Genomic DNA, 19209 nt, shown 5'->3' with positions numbered 1-19209 from the left:
TTCACTTTGTTATTCACTTATTCACAAAGTATGATAACTATATTCAATCTGCAAAGTCCTACGAATTAAACAAGTTTTTGATTCATGTATTTATTATATATTTATTGAGTACTGAGTACTTTTCTATGTTTACAGTTGTAAAGAAAAACATGGCCCCCATCTTTATGGAGCTTACAGTCCAGTATAGGAACAAGGGTAGTAAACAAATGAATAAAATAACAAATGTTTTTGTTATTAAAAAATAAAAAGCTTGGTAGGTATTATAAAAGAACAGGGTCATTTAAATGAAAATTATTTACCTAATGTGTAAATAAATTTATTACCTGTAGCTTTACAAGTCTTCACAAATAAGTTCCCAAATCATAAAAATTTTAATCATAAAATATATAAATTAGTAGCTATACATTTCACTAAGGCTGCCAAATGTACATGACTCTGCTTAACTCCACCAATGATACAAAACATCCAAAAGTTCTGACAACGCTTCTCTGACCTTCTTTTTCTTCACTATGGCAAATATTGATAGTTTTCTCTTGGGCAGCTGAATATGTGATGTATCTTCCAAAGACCTAAAAAAAAATCAGAGACTTCAGTTAGGGCAGAGATGAAATGCAAATATTGATTCAGGTACCTTAAATTCTCTCTGGAACAGTAATGGAAATTATATATATTTATACACACACACACACACACACACACACACACACACACACACTTAGATAATCTACAATTTAAAAGATGCTGCTTTGGTGTATTTCATTAAACCCAGCAGAAAACTACAAATAATATCACAAGTGAAAACTTATAAAGCCCCTGCGTGGTAAGATTATCTGAATTTTTTTAAAGATTTTATTTATTTATTTGACAAGCAGAGATCACAAGTAGGCAGAGAGGCAGGCAGAGAGAGAGAGAGGAGGAAGCAGGCTCCCTGCTGAGCAGAGAGCCCGATGCAGGGCTGGATCCCAGGACCCTGGGATGATGACCTGAGCCAAAGGCAGAGGCTTTAACCCACTGAGCCACCCAGGCACCCCCGATTGTCTGAATTTTTTGTTTTGGTTTTCTTTTCTCTTTCTCCATAGCTATATAAATGTGGTTGCTTTCCCCAGATAATATCCTTAGACTTATCATGCTTAATTTGTCATGATTATAACTGCTATCATTTGCATTATTTATCCAGAATGCCTCCTCTCCCCTTAACTCATTCATTAACTTTCATCATTACTGGTTCCTCTATCCCCTTACCTCTAAGCTTCCCCTGAAGTCTGTTTCATTCTCTCTTTATTCTCAGGTGGTCAGTTTGAGACACACTTTTCAAGTTGTGATTTTCAGAACACGTAGACCTTAACTTCTATTCTTCTTCCTCCAAGGAGCCCAGGAAGAGAAAAATATGCGAGATAATTCAACAATGAATGTATCCACACGTAATCAATAAGGAACTGCTTCAAATGTTCTTTCTACATTGTCATCCCCTATTTTCCCCCAGTATTATTGAGATATACTTGACATATAACATTGCATGAGATTTAGTTGTACAACATTAATGTTTCATATACTTATATATTGTAAAATGATTAGTATACTCAGTTTAGTTATCATCACACACTGTTAAAAGTTTTTCCCTGTAATGAGAACTTTGAAATCCACACAACTAACAACTTTCAAATACACAATGCAGCACTAGTAACTTTAGTCACCATGCTGTACATTACCTTTCAATGACTTTTTAATTTTAAGATTTTATTTATTTGTTAGAGAGAGCATAAGCATGGCGAGCTATAGGCAGAACAGGCAGAGCAGGCAGAGGGAGAAGCAGGCTCCCTGTGGAACTTGATACCTGGACCCTGGGATCATGACCTGAGCTGCAGGCAGATGCTTAACCAACTGAGCCACCCAGGCATCCCACCTTTAAATGACTTCTTTATTTTATAAGTGGAAGTTTGTACTTTTTCATGCCATTCACCCATTTCTCCCACACACCAAATCTAACAACCATTTATTTCTCTGCATCTATGAAATTCTTCTTTAGTTTCTACATATAAGCAAGATCACATATTTTGTCTCTCTCTGACTTATTCCACTTACCATAAGGTCCACTCATACTGGATTTCCTACCTTTTTTTGCTGAATAATATTTAAGTGTATGTGTGTATACATAAAATGTATGTACAGATTTCCTAATCCATTCATCTGTCAGTGGTCACATAGGTTATACCCATGTCTTAGCTATTATAAATAATGCTGTAATGAATATGCAGGGGCATAAATTTTTTCAAGATAGTGATTTCATTGCCTTTGGATATATACCCAGAAGCAAAATTGCCAAATCAAAATGTAGTTCTATTTTTTAATTTGTGGGGAACCTCCACACTGTTTTCCATAGTGATTGCAACAGTTAACATTCCCAACAGTGTACAAAATTTTCCCTCTTCTCTACAGTTTAGCTGACATTTGTTATATTTTTTTCCTCTGAAGATAACCATCCTAATGGAAATGCGGTAATATTTTACTGTGGTTTTCATTTATATTTTCCTGATGATTAGTGGTGACCTGTTGGCCATTTGTAGATTTTCTTTGAAAAAATGTCTATATAGGCCCTTTACCTATTTTTAACAAATTGGGTTTTTTTGCTGTTGAGTTGTATGTGTTCTTTATATATTTTAGATATCAACCCTTATGAGATACAAAATATGCAGTTATTTTCTTCCATTCTGTAGGTTGTCTTTTCTTTCACTAATTCATGTGCTGTGCATAAGCTTTTGACTTTGATGTATTTTCATTTGTTGAAAGTTTTTCTTTTGTTGTTTGTGCTGTGCTTTTGATATTGTGCCTCCAAATAGTGCCAAAACTTATGTCAATGAACTTCTTTCCTATGTTTTCTTCTGAAAGTTTTATGCTATCAGGTCTTTTGTTTAAGTTTTTGATCCATTTAAAGCTAATTTTAGTGAGTGGTATGCTATAGGGTTCCAATTTTGTTGTTCTGTGTGTGTTTCTCCAGTTTCTCAGCACCACTTATTGAAGAGCTACCCTTTCTCCATTAGATATTCTTGGCTCCCTTGTCAAATATTAGTTAACTATATATACCAGGTTTTGATTTCAAGCTCTCTATTCTGTTCCATTGGTCAATGAGTCTATTTTTGTGTTATCATACTGTTTTTATTACTTAGCTTTGTAGTATAGTTTGAAATCTGGAAGTGTGATACCTCCAACTTTGTTCTTTTCTTTTAGGATTGCTTTGGCAACTTGGGGTCTTTTGTAGTTCCACACAAATTTTAGGATTATTTCTTCAATTTCTGTGAAGAATGTCTAGGTTTTTTTTTAATATTTTATTTATTTATCTGACAGAGAGAGATCACAAGTAGGCAGAGAGGTAGGCAGAGAGAGAGAGAGAGGGAAGCAGGCTCCATGCTGAGCAGAGAGCCCGATGCGGGACTCGATCCCAGGACCCTAGGATCATGACCTGAGCTGAAGGCAGCAGCTTAACCCACTGAGCCACCCAGGCGCCCAGAATGTCTAGTTTTTGATGTGAATTCCATTGAATCTACAGATGGCTTTGGGTAGTATGGACATTTAACAACATTTTTCCAACCTATGAACATGAGATATCTTTCCATTTGTGTGTGTCTTTGATTTGATTACCACTACATTTTATAATTTTCATTGTATAGATCTTTTATTTCCTTGGTTAAATTTATTCCTAAGTATTTTATTGTTTTTGATACTGTTGTGAATTAAATGATTTTTCTTTTTTAGATGTGTCATTGTTAGTGAAAATGAAAGCAATTGATTTTTCTATGCAGATTTTGTATTCTACCACTTAACTAAAATTGATTAACAGTTTCTTGACTGATTCTTTGTGCTCTTGTAGATACAGGATTCTATCTTCAGGAAAAAACCCTAACAATTTTAATTCATTCTTTCCTATTGGGTAGTCTTTTATTTTTTTGCCTTGCCTACTTGTTCTAGCTTAACTTCCAATAATATATTGAATAGGACTGGTGAGAATGAGCACCTTTTCCTTGTTCTCAATCTTAGGGGAAACACTTTGATCTCCATTAAGTATAATGTTAACTGTTAGTTTGTTGTATATGCCCTTCATTAAGTTTAGGTAGGTTTCTTCTATACCCAATCTGCTAGGGGGTTTTATCATGAAAGGATGTTGTATCTTATCAAAGGTTTTTCTGCATCTATTAAAACAAATCATGCAATTTTGGTCTTTCATTTTATTGATATAATGTAGTACATGTATTGATGTTTGTATGTTGAACCATTCTTGCATCCTAAGGATCAATCCCATTTAGTCATGGTATATAATCCTTCTACTGTGTTCTTGAATTTGTTAGCTTACTAAATCAGTTTACTAATATTTTGTTGAGAATTTTTACATCTATCTTCATCAGGAATATTGGTCTATGGTTTTCTTTTCTTGTAGTATTCTTATCTGGTTTTGTTATCTGGCCTCATAGAATGAGTGTGGAAGTGCTTCCTCCACCTCAATATTTTGGAAAAGTTTGAGGAGTATTGATGTTAATTATTCTTAAATATTTGGTAGGATTCTCCAAGGAAGCCATGTGGTCCTTAAGTTTCCTAGTGCAACTTTCTTGACTACTAATTCAATCTCTTTATGCCTTATTTCTATGTTCAGATTTTCTTTTTCTGCCTGATTCAGTCTTGGTAAATTGTGTGTTCTTTAAAATGTATCCATTTCTTTTAGGTTATGTAATTTGTTGGCAATTAACTGTTCATAGTAGTCTCATGATTTTATGTCTTCCTTTAGTATCAGATATATTGTTTCCAGTTTTATTTTATAGTTTGAGTCTTTTTTCTTGATCTAGCTAAAGATTTTTCCATCTTGCTTATCTTTTCTATTCTTTTTTTCTGGTCTCTATTTCATTTGTTTCTACTCTCATCTTTAATATTTCCTTACTCTTAGTAACTTTGGGCTTTACATTTTCTTATTCTCTAGTTCCTTGAGGTGTAAACTGAGATTGTTTATTTGATCAAACTTATTATATGCATTTATTGCTATAAACTCTCAGAACTGCTTTTGCTGCATCCCACAATATTTAATATTGTGTTTTTATGCTCATATGTTTCTGGATCAATTACTCCCATTTTTATTTCTTCTAAACAACCACTGAGTCAAAAAGGCGTGTTGTTTAGTTTCCACGTATTTCTAGATCACCTCACTTCCCTCTTGTTGATTTCTAGTTTCATACCATTGTGATCTGTATCGTTCCAATTTTAGTATATGTGCTGCCAAAGCGAGCACCATACCATTGTGATCTGAAAAGATGGTTGGTATGATTTCAGTCTTCTCAAATGTGTTGAGATTTGTTTTGTGGCCTGTCATCTGATCTATCCTGGAAAATATTCCATGTACACTTGAAGAATGTGTATTCTGCTGGTTTGGGATGGAATATTCTGTAAATGTCTTTTAGGTCTAGTTGGTCTAATTCTATTTTGTCGTGATATATAAAGTCGTATATAACCTTATCTGATTTTCTGTCTGAGTGTTCTGTGCATTGTTGAAAGCAGGGTATTAAATTCACCATTACTGCACTGTACTGGCTATTTCACCCTACAGGTCTGTTAATGTTTTATATATTTAGTAATCCTATGTTGGGTATATAAATGCTTACAAATGTTATATCCTCTTGTTGGACCCCTTTATAATTATAGAATGATTTGTTAGTGAAGTCTCTGACGTAAAGTCTATTTGTTTGGTTATAACTACTTTCTGCTTTCTTTTGGTTTCTTTTTGCATAGAATATCTTCATTTCTTTATTTTTCCATCTGTGTGTGTGTCCTTAAAGCTGAAGTGAATCTCTTTCAGGTGGCAGTTGTTCTTGTTTTTTTTTTTTTGTAGAATTACATCCATTTACATTTAAAGTAATTATTGATAGGTATGGTAGGGGCTTACTATTGTCATTTTGTTAATTGTTTTCTGGCTGTTCTACAGTTCCTTTGGTTCTTTTTCTCTTGCTCTCTTCCTCTGAGATCTTATTATTTTCTGTTGTACTTAGAATGCTTAGAATTCTTTAATTTTGTCTTTTGTATGTTTATTATAGGGTTGACCTTGCAATTATCATAAAGCTTATATTAAACATATGTTTATAACAGTCTATTTTAAATTGACAGCAACTTACATTTAACCATATAAAGCTCTATGTTTGTATCCATTAACAAATTATTGTAGGTATAGTTTGACTTTTGTCTTTCACTTTCATAATAGATTTATAAGTTATGTACATAACACTATTACAACATTAGAATATTCTTAATTGTATATTTACCTTTATCAATAAGATTTATACTTTTACCTTTTCCTGTTACCAAATAGTGTCCTTTTTATTTAGGTTGAATAACTTCTTTATCATTTCTTTTAAGTCCAGTCTAGCAGTGATGAACTCCTTTAGATTTTGCTTGTCTAAAAACTTTTTATATTTCCTTCAATTCTGAAGGACAATTTTACCAGGTAAACTATTCTCAGTTGGAAAGGTTTTTGTTTTGTTTTGTTTTTTTCCTTAGCACTTTGAATATATTGCACCATTCCTTCTGGTCTTCATATCTTCTGCTAAAACATCTGCTGACAATCTTGTGCAGGTTCCCTTATAAATAGTTATTTTTCCCTTGTTGCTTTTAATACTCTCTCCTTCTCTTTAACTTTTGACAATTTAATTATAATGTATTCTAGTGTGAGTTTTTGAATTTATCTTATTTGGAGCTCCCTGGGATTCCTGGATCTGGATTTTCTTTTTTGCCCTCAGGTTAAGGAAGTTGTCAACCATTATTTCTTCAAATAAGTGTTTTGCCCTTTTCTTTCTGTCTGCTCCTTCTGAGTCTCCTATAATGTGAAAATTGGTCTGCTTGATGATGTCCCATAAATTTGTTAAGCTATTTTCACTGTATTTTTCTTCTTTTTGCTTCTCATTGTTCTTTCTTTGCATTCATTGATCTTTTCCACTTTATCTAGTCTGCTCTTGAACCCCTCTACTGAATTTTTCAGTTCAGTTATTGTATTCCTCTTTGATTTTTGTTTGATACATTCTTATATTTTTAGTCTTTTTGTTGAAATTTTCAATTTGTTCATGTATTGTTCTTTTGATCTTGGTGAGCATCTTTTTTTTTTTTTTTAAGTCAGAAAACAAGTTTTATTCCTAAAGCTCTGCCATATTTCTAGCAGGTGCATCCTATGGTCACTTGCCATGAACCAGGTTGTATGCATAGCCAGCAAGGTCTGGCCATCAGCAGAAAAGGCCAGAAAGGTACACTGGGGTGGCTCTGTGTTGCTGCTGGTACTGATAACTTCTTGCTTTAGTTCACCTACAATGATCTTGCCTTCCAAGTCCCAGATCTTGATGCTGGGGCCTGTAGCATCACAGAGCCAGTATACATTTAGGACTGAAGCACAGGGCATTGATGATGTCCTCACACTCAGTGTATAAAGGTGCTTGCCTTCGTTGAGATCCCACAGCATGGCCTGGCAATCCTTCCCTCCAGAAGGGCAGAGGGATCCATCTGGAGAGAAAGTCAAGTGTTCAGGTTGCCTATGTGGCTGATATGATTGGTCTTCAGCTTGTAGTTTGCCACATCCGATACCTTGACCAGCTTGTCCCAGCCAAAGGAGACAATCATGGCATTCTGCTATTGGGTGAAAACCAGACACAGGATACCTACTCTGACGGTATATTTGCATACACCCAGAGTATTCCACAGCTGATAATTTTATCTCAGGAGCCAGAAACAATTTGCTGGTTGTCAGAGAAGGCCACACAGCATATCTTTGGTATGTCCCATAAATCTGTGTGTGGTGGTACCCACTGTGAGATCCCAAAGATGAAGGGTTCCATCCCAGGAGCCCAGGAGAACAAAGTGGCCATCTGAGGAGATGACAATGTAACTAACAAAGTGGAAATGACCCCACAAGCAAGGGTTCCAGATATATGCTTAAACTCATCTGATGTGCCGGGGTCACTCAGTTTCTGGATTTCTTTCAGAATGGATTCCATACATGGCTGTACATTTGGTGTGTATGTAGGAAGAGGTGAGGTCGGGAACCTCCTATGTTGCCATCTTAAATCAGACTCCCTGCTCTGAGCAACTTGAAGATGGAAATCTTTTCTTATTTATTGGGACTTGAGAGGTGCAAAGAATCACAGCTCTCTTTCTTCTCTTACTAAACTTTTCCATCTACTTCATCTTTCTCTTTGTCACTGTAGGTAAATTGGTCATACTATTCTCCATGGGTAATATCTTCCTTCATTCACAAAGGCCCATTTCGTTCTTTCCTGCTCAAAAACAAAGGTAGGAACAGTGTTTTTGAGATGAATTTTTCTTATTCAGATTGATAGAACAAAGAAGAAATAATCTATGGATTTTCTCAGGAAAGTTCCCTTTAGATGATACAAGAGATGAAGATTCTGGGACATTAAGGGTAGATGGACTGTAGTGAGAATTCAATATAGAAATGTTTAATTTGGGCGCCTGGGTGGCTCAGTGGGTTAAGCCGCTGCCTTCGGCTCAGGTCATGATCTCGGAGTCCTGGGATTGAGTCCCGCATCGGGCTCACTGCTTAGCAGAAAGCCTGCTTCCCTCTCTCTCTCTCTGCCTGCCTCTCCATCTACTTGTGATTTCTCTCTGTCAAATAAATAAATAAAAAATCTTTAAAAAATAATAATAAATGTTTAATTTACTCATCAGTTTGAAGCCAAAGGCTGAGAATGAATTCTTAAGACATCCTTGGTGCAAAAAAAAAAAAAAAAAAAAAAAAAATGGTTTTATTAAAGCACAGGGACAGGACCTGTGGGCAAAAAGAGCTGCACTGGGATCAAGAGGAGTGGCCCATCATCTATGTTCAAGTTGGGAGCGAGTTTAGGTTTCTAAGGAATTTTGGAAGCAAGGTTTCTAGGACCTTGAGAGGGCTAGCTATTGTTGGGAAAAGTCACTCATTACCATCTAATAAAACCTTAATCATAAGACCCTTCAATTGTATATCAGTGGGTCATATACTTGGGGGATGACTGCCAACATGTATCTTGGGGGTTAGAGATAAAAAAAAGTATACAAAAGAATTTTTATACATTAAAGTAGACTTAAAGGATCGTGTGGATTGGGATAAGATTAGCTTTTGCCCTTAGCAAAGTATTAACATCAACCACCTGAGTTCATGGAGGAATGTCACTTTGCCTGTTTCAAGGACTTGTCAATGGGCTGTAGGCAAAAAACAATAAATTTTTCTTTTGCCTTTGTTACTGATATCAACTTTTATAATGACAGGCTCTGGTCATACAATATACAACATAGTTCCTGCTTTCATTAAGCTTCCAGTTCAATGGGATGAACAGAGTGAACAACAATAACCATTTTAGATTTATAATGTTAGAAGAGAAAAAAGAACATCTCATGATGGATAGTAATGAGGCAGAGCTACTTAGTAGTGTGGTTCAGAGAACATTCTCTCTCATTTTAGCAGGGCACCGTACCCTAGGTTAAAATAGCAACTTGCCCTTCCCTTACAAATTGACTGAGATCCCAGTATTTCCTCTGAAATATTCATTTCCAAATCCTTAAAACCAAAGCAAAACTCATCATACCTTATACTGTACACAAAGATAAACTCAAAATGGATAAAAGACCTCAATGTGAGACAGGAATTCATCATACCTATCAAAGCCTGTTTTTTTTTTTTTCCTACTTCAGTTTTACCCTTGAGGGTATGCCAGGTCCTTTTCGTTAAAAGGCTATAAACCCCAGTGTCCTAATATGCAAATAAGGCCAGGTCTGTAATTTTAGTTTAAACATATTCTCTTCTCAGACCTACACAAATATTTTTTTTAATTTTTTATTTTTTATAAACATATATTTTTATCCCCAGGGGTACACCTACACAAATATTTTGACCCAGGGTCTCCCAACAGTGGCAGTTTTGACATTTTGAGCTAGATAACTCTCTACTGTAGGGCTCTCCTGGATACTGTAGGGTTTTTAGCAGCATCCCTGGCATCTGAGTAAAATGCCGGTAGCATCTGCCCCCAAGTTATAGCAACCAAAAACATCTCCAGACAGGACAAGTGTACCCTGGGGCATGAGATGAAAGTCTTACTCCCAGCCACCACCACCATTCCCAAGTTGAGAATCCCTGATTTGACAGTTTTCCTTCTGTTTCTGGGTAGAAATTCAATGTTAACTAGAGACTTAAACTACAAAGGATAGGCTTTTCCTGAGTTGTCTGTAGAGTACAGAGTTTAAGACTTCATGGTAATTAATACCCAACTTTTGGTGTTTATGAAAACTATATCCTCATTTAAAAAAAAAAAAAGTTTAAACACTGAAAAACCAACCATTGGGCAAGTGTTTAAACAAATACATCTGGGGGCACATCCTTTTTTTTTTTTTTTTTTAATTTTATGTAGTTAACAGTGCAGTATTGGTTTCTGGAGTAGAATTCAGTGATTCCTCACTTATATACAACACCCAGTGCTCATCACAAAGTGCCCTCTGAAGGCACATTCTCCTCCTGAGAGGGGACACTGGTCTCTCACCAGGACAGGCTGGCACCTTGACTTCTGTTTAATTTCCCTAAGCTGCTGCAACCTCTGCTGTTTCAACAACAGAACATTCTATCTGTGTTTCTTACCACAAGTCAGTGGGGAAGATCATTCTCCTGGCTATCTGTATTACTCAGTCTTCAGGTCTGTACACTTTTAATTCAAATGGATGAAGCTGGAATTTTTAAAAAGGGAAGCTGAAAGACCGGTACAGAGCACAGCCTGTAATTACTCCCGTTAGGAATGTAACTTTCCACCCAAGCCAAGGAGCTGAGAGAATTCCTTCTCATCTCTGCTTGAGCCAAGAATTTATTAATTAATTTGCATATAATACTTAATTAATGAACAGTCTTTTCACAGACTGTCTCAGCAACACTTATCAAGCTGCAGTTTCTACAAACTGCCAGTTAAGATCTTCAAAAACTACCACTTAGAGTATTTTGACAAGATTTTTAGATCAGGGATTTATAATAAAGAATATTAATGAATATTGAAATTATATAATTCTCAGTTTTAATTGTTTTCATAAAACATTTGCCCTATTTCTTGTTTAAAATATTTTACATGTGGATTGTGAAATGATATCTTTGTTCTTCAAAACTTTTGGGGTTTTTCAATAAAGTTAGCTCACATCAACTTTCTGTCCAACAATTCTATTCCTACAAAATGCAAACACACATCCACAAAAGGCTTATACAATAATGTTCGTACCAGTCTTATTCAGAATAGCCTAAAGCTGGAAACAACACAAATGCCCATTAGAAAAATGATAAACTGGGTGCCTGGGTGGCTCAGATGGTTAAGCGTCTACCTTCATTTTGGGTCATGATCCTGGGGTCCTGGGATCAAGTCCCACATTGGGCTCCCTGCTCCTTGGGGAGCCTGCTTCTGCCTCTGCCTCTGCCTCTCTCTCTATCTCTGATGAATAAATAAATAAAATTTAAAAGAAGAAAAGAAAAAGAAAAACGTTAAACCAATCCTGTGCTATTCACACAAAGGAACACTACCTAACAGTCAATAGGAACAAAGGACCGTAAGTGCAACAAAATGTAATCATGTATATTGCAGACATTATGACAAGGAAAAGCAAAACATCTACGGTGATAGAAGTCAGAAAATTGTTACATGTGGTTGGGGTGGAAATAGATCAGGAAGGGCCATAAGAGGATTTGGGGTCTAATGGAAACATTCTATTATCTTATTTGATGATAGTATAAAAGTTTATATAAATTATCAAAACCCATTGAGCAACCAAAAATTGTTTTACTGAGTATAAATCAAACTATAAAAATGCAAAAAATGTATTGCCTATTAATTTTAGAAAAGAAAAGGAGAAAAATATTTATAATCCTACTATTTGAATATATTTTTATTATTCTTCCATATCTCCTTAACCTGTAATCATAGAAGTTTTATAGGGATTGATCCCTAAATGCCTCTTCTTTTCTATTTTCACTTGTTCTCTATGATTTCACCTAGTGTCATGGCTCTTAGTATTAGTTGTATAATTAATGATTCTCCAATTCTGATGTCTACATGGATATCTAATGGATATTTCAAACTTAATATATCTAATATTAAGATCTTGAATTTGCCACCAAACCTTCTCTCATCTTAGTTTTTCCCATGTCAGTGAAAAAAGAAACCCATTCCTCCAGTGGCTCAAACCTAAACTCAAAGTATGTTTTACTTACTCCTTTCACTTATATCCACATATTCAGGAATCCAACCATTTCTCATTCCTTCAACTGCTACCACTCTATTGTGAGCCAGCAAAAAATCTAGTCTGGATGATTCTAAGTCTTAAACTAATTTCATTGCCTTTATCCCTTCTTCTCTACAGTCTGTTCCCCAGACAGCAGTCATGAAGATATTCTTAAAATACAAATCAGAACCAGTTACTCATTTGCTGAAAATCCTGCAGTGGCTTCCACCTCATTCAGGGTGCTGTGCTCAAAAAAGCTTTAGATCTGCCCACCCCAACCTCCACTTACTTCTTAGTTCCCATCTACTTTCACTGTCATCCTCAATCCTCTCCTTCAACTGTGTTGCCCTTTTTCTCGTTCCTGAGACACACCAGGAATAAATGCACTTCATACCCAGGCTCTTTGTGCCTGGAAACCATCCCTGAGATGTCTGCAGTATTCCTCTCTTCATCTCCTGTAGGTTTTAAGTTAAATGTTATTTTCTCTGTGAGGCCTTCCTCGGATACTCTAGCTGAAATTGCAACCTCTCCCCATCCAACACCCCAATGTTGAGTTTGGCTGTGTAATTTATTTTCCACCTGGCACAATTAGAAAGCAAAAAGGAACATTATTGATAATTATGCTGATACAACAGTCATAAACCAGGAATGTTCCCCTTCCTGCCTTATTTTTTACTGTAGTTTTTATTTGGTTAATTGTGTGATTTTCCTCCTCTAGAATGCAGGCTCCTTCAGGGCACTAATTTTGTGTTTAGGCACACAATAAATGTTTAGTAAATATTTGTTAAATGAATGCATTTTTAAATCAATATAAATGATTTGGCAATGTTTTTTTGGTTTTTTGTTGTTGTTGTTGTTGTTTTGGTTTATGTTATCAAATCCCCCACTTTCTCCTATTAAGGTAAATGTCATTCATACTCTGAAAATGTTTGTTTGCAAAAAGTCTTAAATGGACAGATTCATTAATGGAGTCAAACTCAAAAGTAAGTTAGGGTGATACACAATTGGAACAAAAAAGCACGTACTCTTTTGTAAACAAATCTCAGTGTGGAGTTTTTTCAGTTAAGGAAAAAATCCATGTCAAAAGAGAAAGTTTACCTGTTTTTCTGGTTGTTATTTTTTAGTAAAGTTTCACATGGATAGAAGGATCTAAAGCTTCTTTATCAATTGAAGAAAGCTTACAATTGCCAATTTGTGATGAAAATGAAATATTAAGGAAATAGTTATTGGGTATCTATTAAGTGGAAATCAAAGAATTGGATAGTAGGACAACAGAGACATGACGAGATGGTAAGGCAATGAGGGAAAAAAATCTGTACTTGCCCCTGCCTTAATCTCTGCTAAGTCTCTAAACAGTGTGTTCTCCTGCTCATCCAGCTCCCTTCTCTCACAGCACTGCCTACTAGGGAACACTGATATTCCAGCTATAGGAAGAGAATACGGAAATGCCTTATTCTTCTACTTCAGCACTACCACAACTAGTTAGGAGATTCAAAATTAATTTATATTTAATCAGAAATCTTAAATTGTAATAAGGTAAAAATAAAGGGAAACAACAGAGAACAAAGGACTAATTTGTAAAATGGAATGTTGTTAAAATGGGTTTCGTGAAAAGCTATCTCCCAGATGCCTACATTAGTGAATTGTACCACTATCCACCCTGATCCTCAACAGAAATGGGAAAGGGCATCAATTCTATTATCTGCCTCACTTTCTCTTACTGAATTGCTTTCTCCTACACACCACTCATTGGTTAGAAATCGTTTAAGTCTTTCTGAAACCCATCTTTTCTTCTCCATTTCCACTACTATTTCTGTGTGTGTGTGTGTGTGTGTGTGTGTGTGTGTGTGCTGAATGCTTTCAGCTCCCATCATATCCTAACTAGCCTACTCTAATAGTCTGCTTCCAGTCTCATTTTGTCATCCCACCTGCTCCTCTTGCCAGTATATGGCCACAGTGAACTTTCTAAAAGGCAAATCTGATCTTGTTACCCTCACACTGACATTCTTCAAGAATCCCTCTGGAGTCTTTAGATTAAAGTCAACAAGTCCTTAACCTGCCCTCAAGGCCCTTCATAATGTTTGTCCTTGCCAGCTCCCCAGGGTTTCCCAGCCTTCTCTACAAATTCATAAATATTTATGTTTGGGGAGCCTTTTATAAAGAGCCTGTGCAAAGTACAGGGAGAGCACACATGAGGTGGTCAGGAAGGCATCATGGAGAAGACTCTGTGGGGGTGCAGATAGATGCTTTCCAAATAGGGAATGGGGAGAAGAGCATTCCTAGGGGAGGGAACAGGATGAACAGAGAGGATTCGCAAGACCTGGTGAAGAAATGGGGTTTAGTTCAGTAGAGCTGAGGGTTACAATACAATGTGTTGGGAGGGGAATATCCTGAAGTGAGGAAAGAGGTTCAAAGGTAAAATTTCATAGGGCACCTGGGTGGCCCAGTGGGTTAAAGCCTCTGGCCCAGTGGGTTAAAGCCTCTGCCCAGTGGGTTAAAGCCTCTTACTTCTCACTTCACTGTAAGAAATTATTACAGTACCGAAGTGATATTACAAAAATGTAAGTCTGCCTTCGGCTTGGGTCATGATCCCAGGGTCCTGGGATTGAGTCCGGCATCAGGCTCTCTGCTCAGCAGGGAGCCTGCTTCTCCGCCTACTTGTGATCTCCATCTGTCAAATAAATAAATAAAATCTTTAAAAATAAAGAGCTATCCTATTTTTTTAACAAAAAAAGGTAAAATTTCATAAATGTTTGTATGTCAAGGTAAGGAATTTGAATTTTGAATTTGAAATATGGAGAAGTAATCTTTATTCTACTAAAAATAGAACAGGCTAGTTAAAAGGAGAGATGGAAAAAACACAAGAGTTAGCGAAATCATCTCTGAAAAGAAATCATTTTATGGTAGATCACAATAAAAGGTTGTTGACTATAAAATATAGGACATTCAGACAATGGAATATGATTCAGTGCTAAAAAGAAATGAGCTATTGAGTGATGAAAATATATGAAGTGACCTTAAATGTATACGAAGTAAACTTAAATTACTAAGTGAAAGAAACCAGTCTGAAAGGGTACATACTATGATACCAACTATGGTTGATCCTTAAACAATGAGGGGGGTTAGGAGCAGCAACCTTCTGCACAGTTGGAAATCCATGTATAACTTTTGAGTCCCTAAAAACTTAACTACTGGTAATCTACTGTTGACCAGATACTTACTAATAAGTCTATTAATACATATTTTGTGTAATATGTATTATATACTACATTCTTAAAATAAGCTGATGAAAACTATTAGGAGAATCATAAGAGAAAATAAATTTACTATACTATATTTATCCAAAAAATCCATGTATGGAGTGCCTGAGTAGCTCACTTGGTTAAGTCTCTGCCTTCAGCTCAGGTCATGATCCTGGGGTCCTCGGATCAAGCCCTGAGTTGGGCTCCCTGCTCAGTGGGGAGTCTGCTTCTGCCTCTCTTTCTTGCTCATTCTCTCTCTCGCTATCTCCATCTCTCTCTCTCAAATAAATATATCAATTTTTAAAAATCCATGTATCAGTGGACCTGCAGAGTTCAAACCCATGTGTTTCAAGGGTCAACTATATTTGACATTATAGACAATGTAAAATTATGAAGACAGTGAAAAGGTCAGTAGTTTTTGGGATAAGGGGAAGGAATAATGAGGTAGAGCAGTGAAAATACTATGATATTATTATGGATATATATTATATATTTGTCCAAAACCATAGGATGTACAAACCAAGAGTGAGGCCTAATATAAATTATGGGCTTTGAGTGATTTTGATGTATTGATTTAGATTCATCAATTATAACTAATATAACCCAGTGATATGCTATGCAGGTAATGCAGGGGTCAAGATAGGTGGGGGAAAAGCTCTGTACCTTCCTCCAGTTTTGTTCATCTAAAAATTTTTTCTTTTAATAAGGTCTTTAAAAATAAAAAAGAATTGTAAAGAAATTAAAAAAAAAAAAACCCATATCATATGTTTGGCCTCTTACTTCTCACTTCACTGTAAGAAATTATTACAGTACCGAAGTGATATTACAAAAATGTAAGTCAGATCATGTTACTTCCTGCTTTAAAGCTTCCATAGCTTCTCAGGGTATTTGGAATAAAATTGAAAATTCTTACCTTGCCTTCAAAAGCTCTAAGTGATCTTGCTCCAGACTTCCACTTTAACACTGAATGTCTTCCCTTCTTTGCCATGATCATTATGACACTTGAGTCATATGACGTCTCTTCTGTTTCTTACCCTCACCAATGTCAATCCTTCTGTAGGAACTTTGCACTTGTTCCTTCCCCCTGAAATTCTAGTCATCTTGATTTGTACATGCAACTCCTGTTTTTGTTGTTTTTTGTTTTGCTTGTTTGTTTTATTTCAGAGAGAGAGTGAGGAAAGGAGCAGTGGCAGAGAGAGAATTTTGAACAGACTCCCAGCTGAGCATGGAGCCTGGTGCTGAGCTCAGTGTTACAACCCTGAGATCATGACCCAAACGGAATCAAGAGTCTGACGCCTACTAAACTATCCTGAGCCCACCCCCCCATCCATCTCCCATTTATCATTCAGATTTTAGCTCAGCTGGCATCCTGTCATAATTACCTTAATCTTTTATATACTTGCTTATTATCTCTCATACTAGTATATAAATTCCTTGAAAAAGACCTTTTCTTTCTTTACTACCCTAATGCTGTCACCCAAAGTAATTTCTGGCACACAGTACATGCTCAATGAGCCTTGCATAAATGAAAGAGAAGGTAAAATCCTCTTTTATAAAAGAAAACAAAATTGATATTAAAGTAACTGTTACGTTTTTATATATGATGTGTTTATGTACATATATTTGCAATGTCCTTCCTTGTAATGAATTAGCAAAAATGGAAAACCAAGCAGCAACCAAACAGAAATAAAAATGTAAAAAAAAATGTGAAGTAGATCATAAAAATATAGGTAGCCATGCATGTAAAATATTTAACGGGTGAAGTTTGCCTCTTCCTGCTCCTGCAAACCAAACAGTTGTAAGGAGAATAAAATGAGGAGCAGGAAGAGCTCATCCTTGATCCCATCTGGAGAGCTAGTACAAAGAAAGACTTAGAAGAAAGGGGACGAAAACATGCTGGGGTCACAGAAGGAAACTGAGTTGAAAGGAGGGAAAAAATCTGCATTCCGAGTCATTTGGAACAGAGAAGGAAGGGAGACATTATCTGAAGACCGTGTTCACCAGAGGCAAACAAGCTGAAAAAGAAATCGACATCTGTGAAAGTCTCGTGTGCCCCAGATCTGAGGGGGCCGATGAAGATTGTTTATGTAGCACAAGAAGGTGTTGGGAGAAGGAAGGAACAGGCTCACATGGAAACATATGCCTGCTGAAGCTACTTGAAAAATAAAGCATGCAGTGGAGAGAAACATCTGTGTTGCACACGGACAGACCACCAGTAGTGAAGCAGGCTTAAGGTAGAAGGGAAAGGCGTACACAAACAAGATCGGACATTATGTCTTGTCAAAATGACATGTAAAGGCACTGGGTCTGCATCTCATTCTCCGGTGAGTTAATGGGAACTCAGCCATCTGGGGAAATCAAGGATGAGTAAACTGCTGCTTTGGTGTTCTCACAGTTTTGCAGACATGACAAAGCATTCACAAGTTTTTCCAGGGCGACTCTTTTTTTTTTTTTTTTTTTTTCCCCCTACTAGGGGGAAAAAGTAGCTTTAGAAAACTATACGAATCCTAGGTTCCTCTATTTCCATCAGTAACTCAGGACTGAAAACAGTGAGCCTTCTGGTCTAATAAGCATTAGTTAATAAATGGTAAAGACTAAACTCACATGCAGACTTTTTGATTGTAAAATACATGGACTTTATATAGTGTTTCTCAAACTTTAAGATACATATAAATCACCTGGGATCTTTTAAAAATGCAGATTCCTCAGTGGGTGGGTCCTGAGATTCTCATTTCTAACAAGTTTCCATGTGGTGGTGATGTTGTTTTATACTATATCATGACATCAGTTGTTGAGTATTACTATCAGTGATTATCTATGTGTATGGAACACAGGGAACTATGGCTTTATTGCTTTGGGAAACATATTTAAAGCTTTTATTCCAAATCTACTGCAGCAATAGAAGCAGCCGGATTTCTCATCCTTTGACCAAGGAGTTTCAGCACATAATAGCTTTAGAAAGCGTACTTCACATTAGTCTATGATTGTAGGAATTCTGTATAACATTAAATGCGTATATTTAAGAATTAAGTTTTATTTGTATTTCAACTTAAATTCTTAAGGATACATTTTAAAAACTAGTTACTGAAACTAATTATTTATTTGCTGAAGTATAGAAATTTAAGGTCTCTACTGTCTTCTTTATAATAACTTTTATTGGTAAGATGAAAAGTTAAAAACTGAAAATCAAGTCAAATGACAACTGGCAATTAGAGTATGTAAAGCTTAAACTAGAATTTTATCATGTTATAATTTATGACCTACAGATACATATTTATATGTAAGGTTCTAAAAAATATACAGCTACATTCATCTGTACACAAATAGAGTATAGGTTTATATACAGATAAAATCTTTCTTTATAAATACCAATTTATTTCTAAAATGTAGGGTCTCAGATGAACAATGATGCCAAAAGCAAAAGAGGCAAGGGGAGGAAAAAAAAAACAAAACCTTCAGGTATGTTGCATCTGATATCCGCTTTGGGATCCTTGAAACTATTTAGGAAAATTATATAAAATATGTAGAAAACATAAAAATCTAAGGAAAGAAAAATAAAAATTATATAAACATTTTGCAGTGTTTTGATAGTATAGGAATTAAAATCAAAGAGCTAAACACTGTCAACAATCAAACAGTAGACTAAGTATGGGTTAAACCGTGTGGACTAACTACAAAAGTAAATGTGAGGTAAGTACTGATAAAGTGTGATTGC

General features: G+C 35.8%; 1 pseudogene; it reads right to left on the bottom strand.

Moving 5' to 3' along the window:
- Positions 1–7132: 7132 nt before the first annotated feature.
- LOC131825608 (small ribosomal subunit protein RACK1-like) lies at positions 7133–12704 on the bottom strand (annotated as a pseudogene).
- Positions 12705–19209: the final 6505 nt, after the last annotated feature.

Source organism: Mustela lutreola, chromosome 2 (assembly GCF_030435805.1).
Source record: "Mustela lutreola isolate mMusLut2 chromosome 2, mMusLut2.pri, whole genome shotgun sequence".
Taxonomy (NCBI): Eukaryota; Metazoa; Chordata; class Mammalia; order Carnivora; family Mustelidae; genus Mustela; species Mustela lutreola.
The sequence above is the reverse complement of the archived record's forward strand: the minus strand, read 5'-3'. Positions and strand labels throughout refer to the sequence as shown.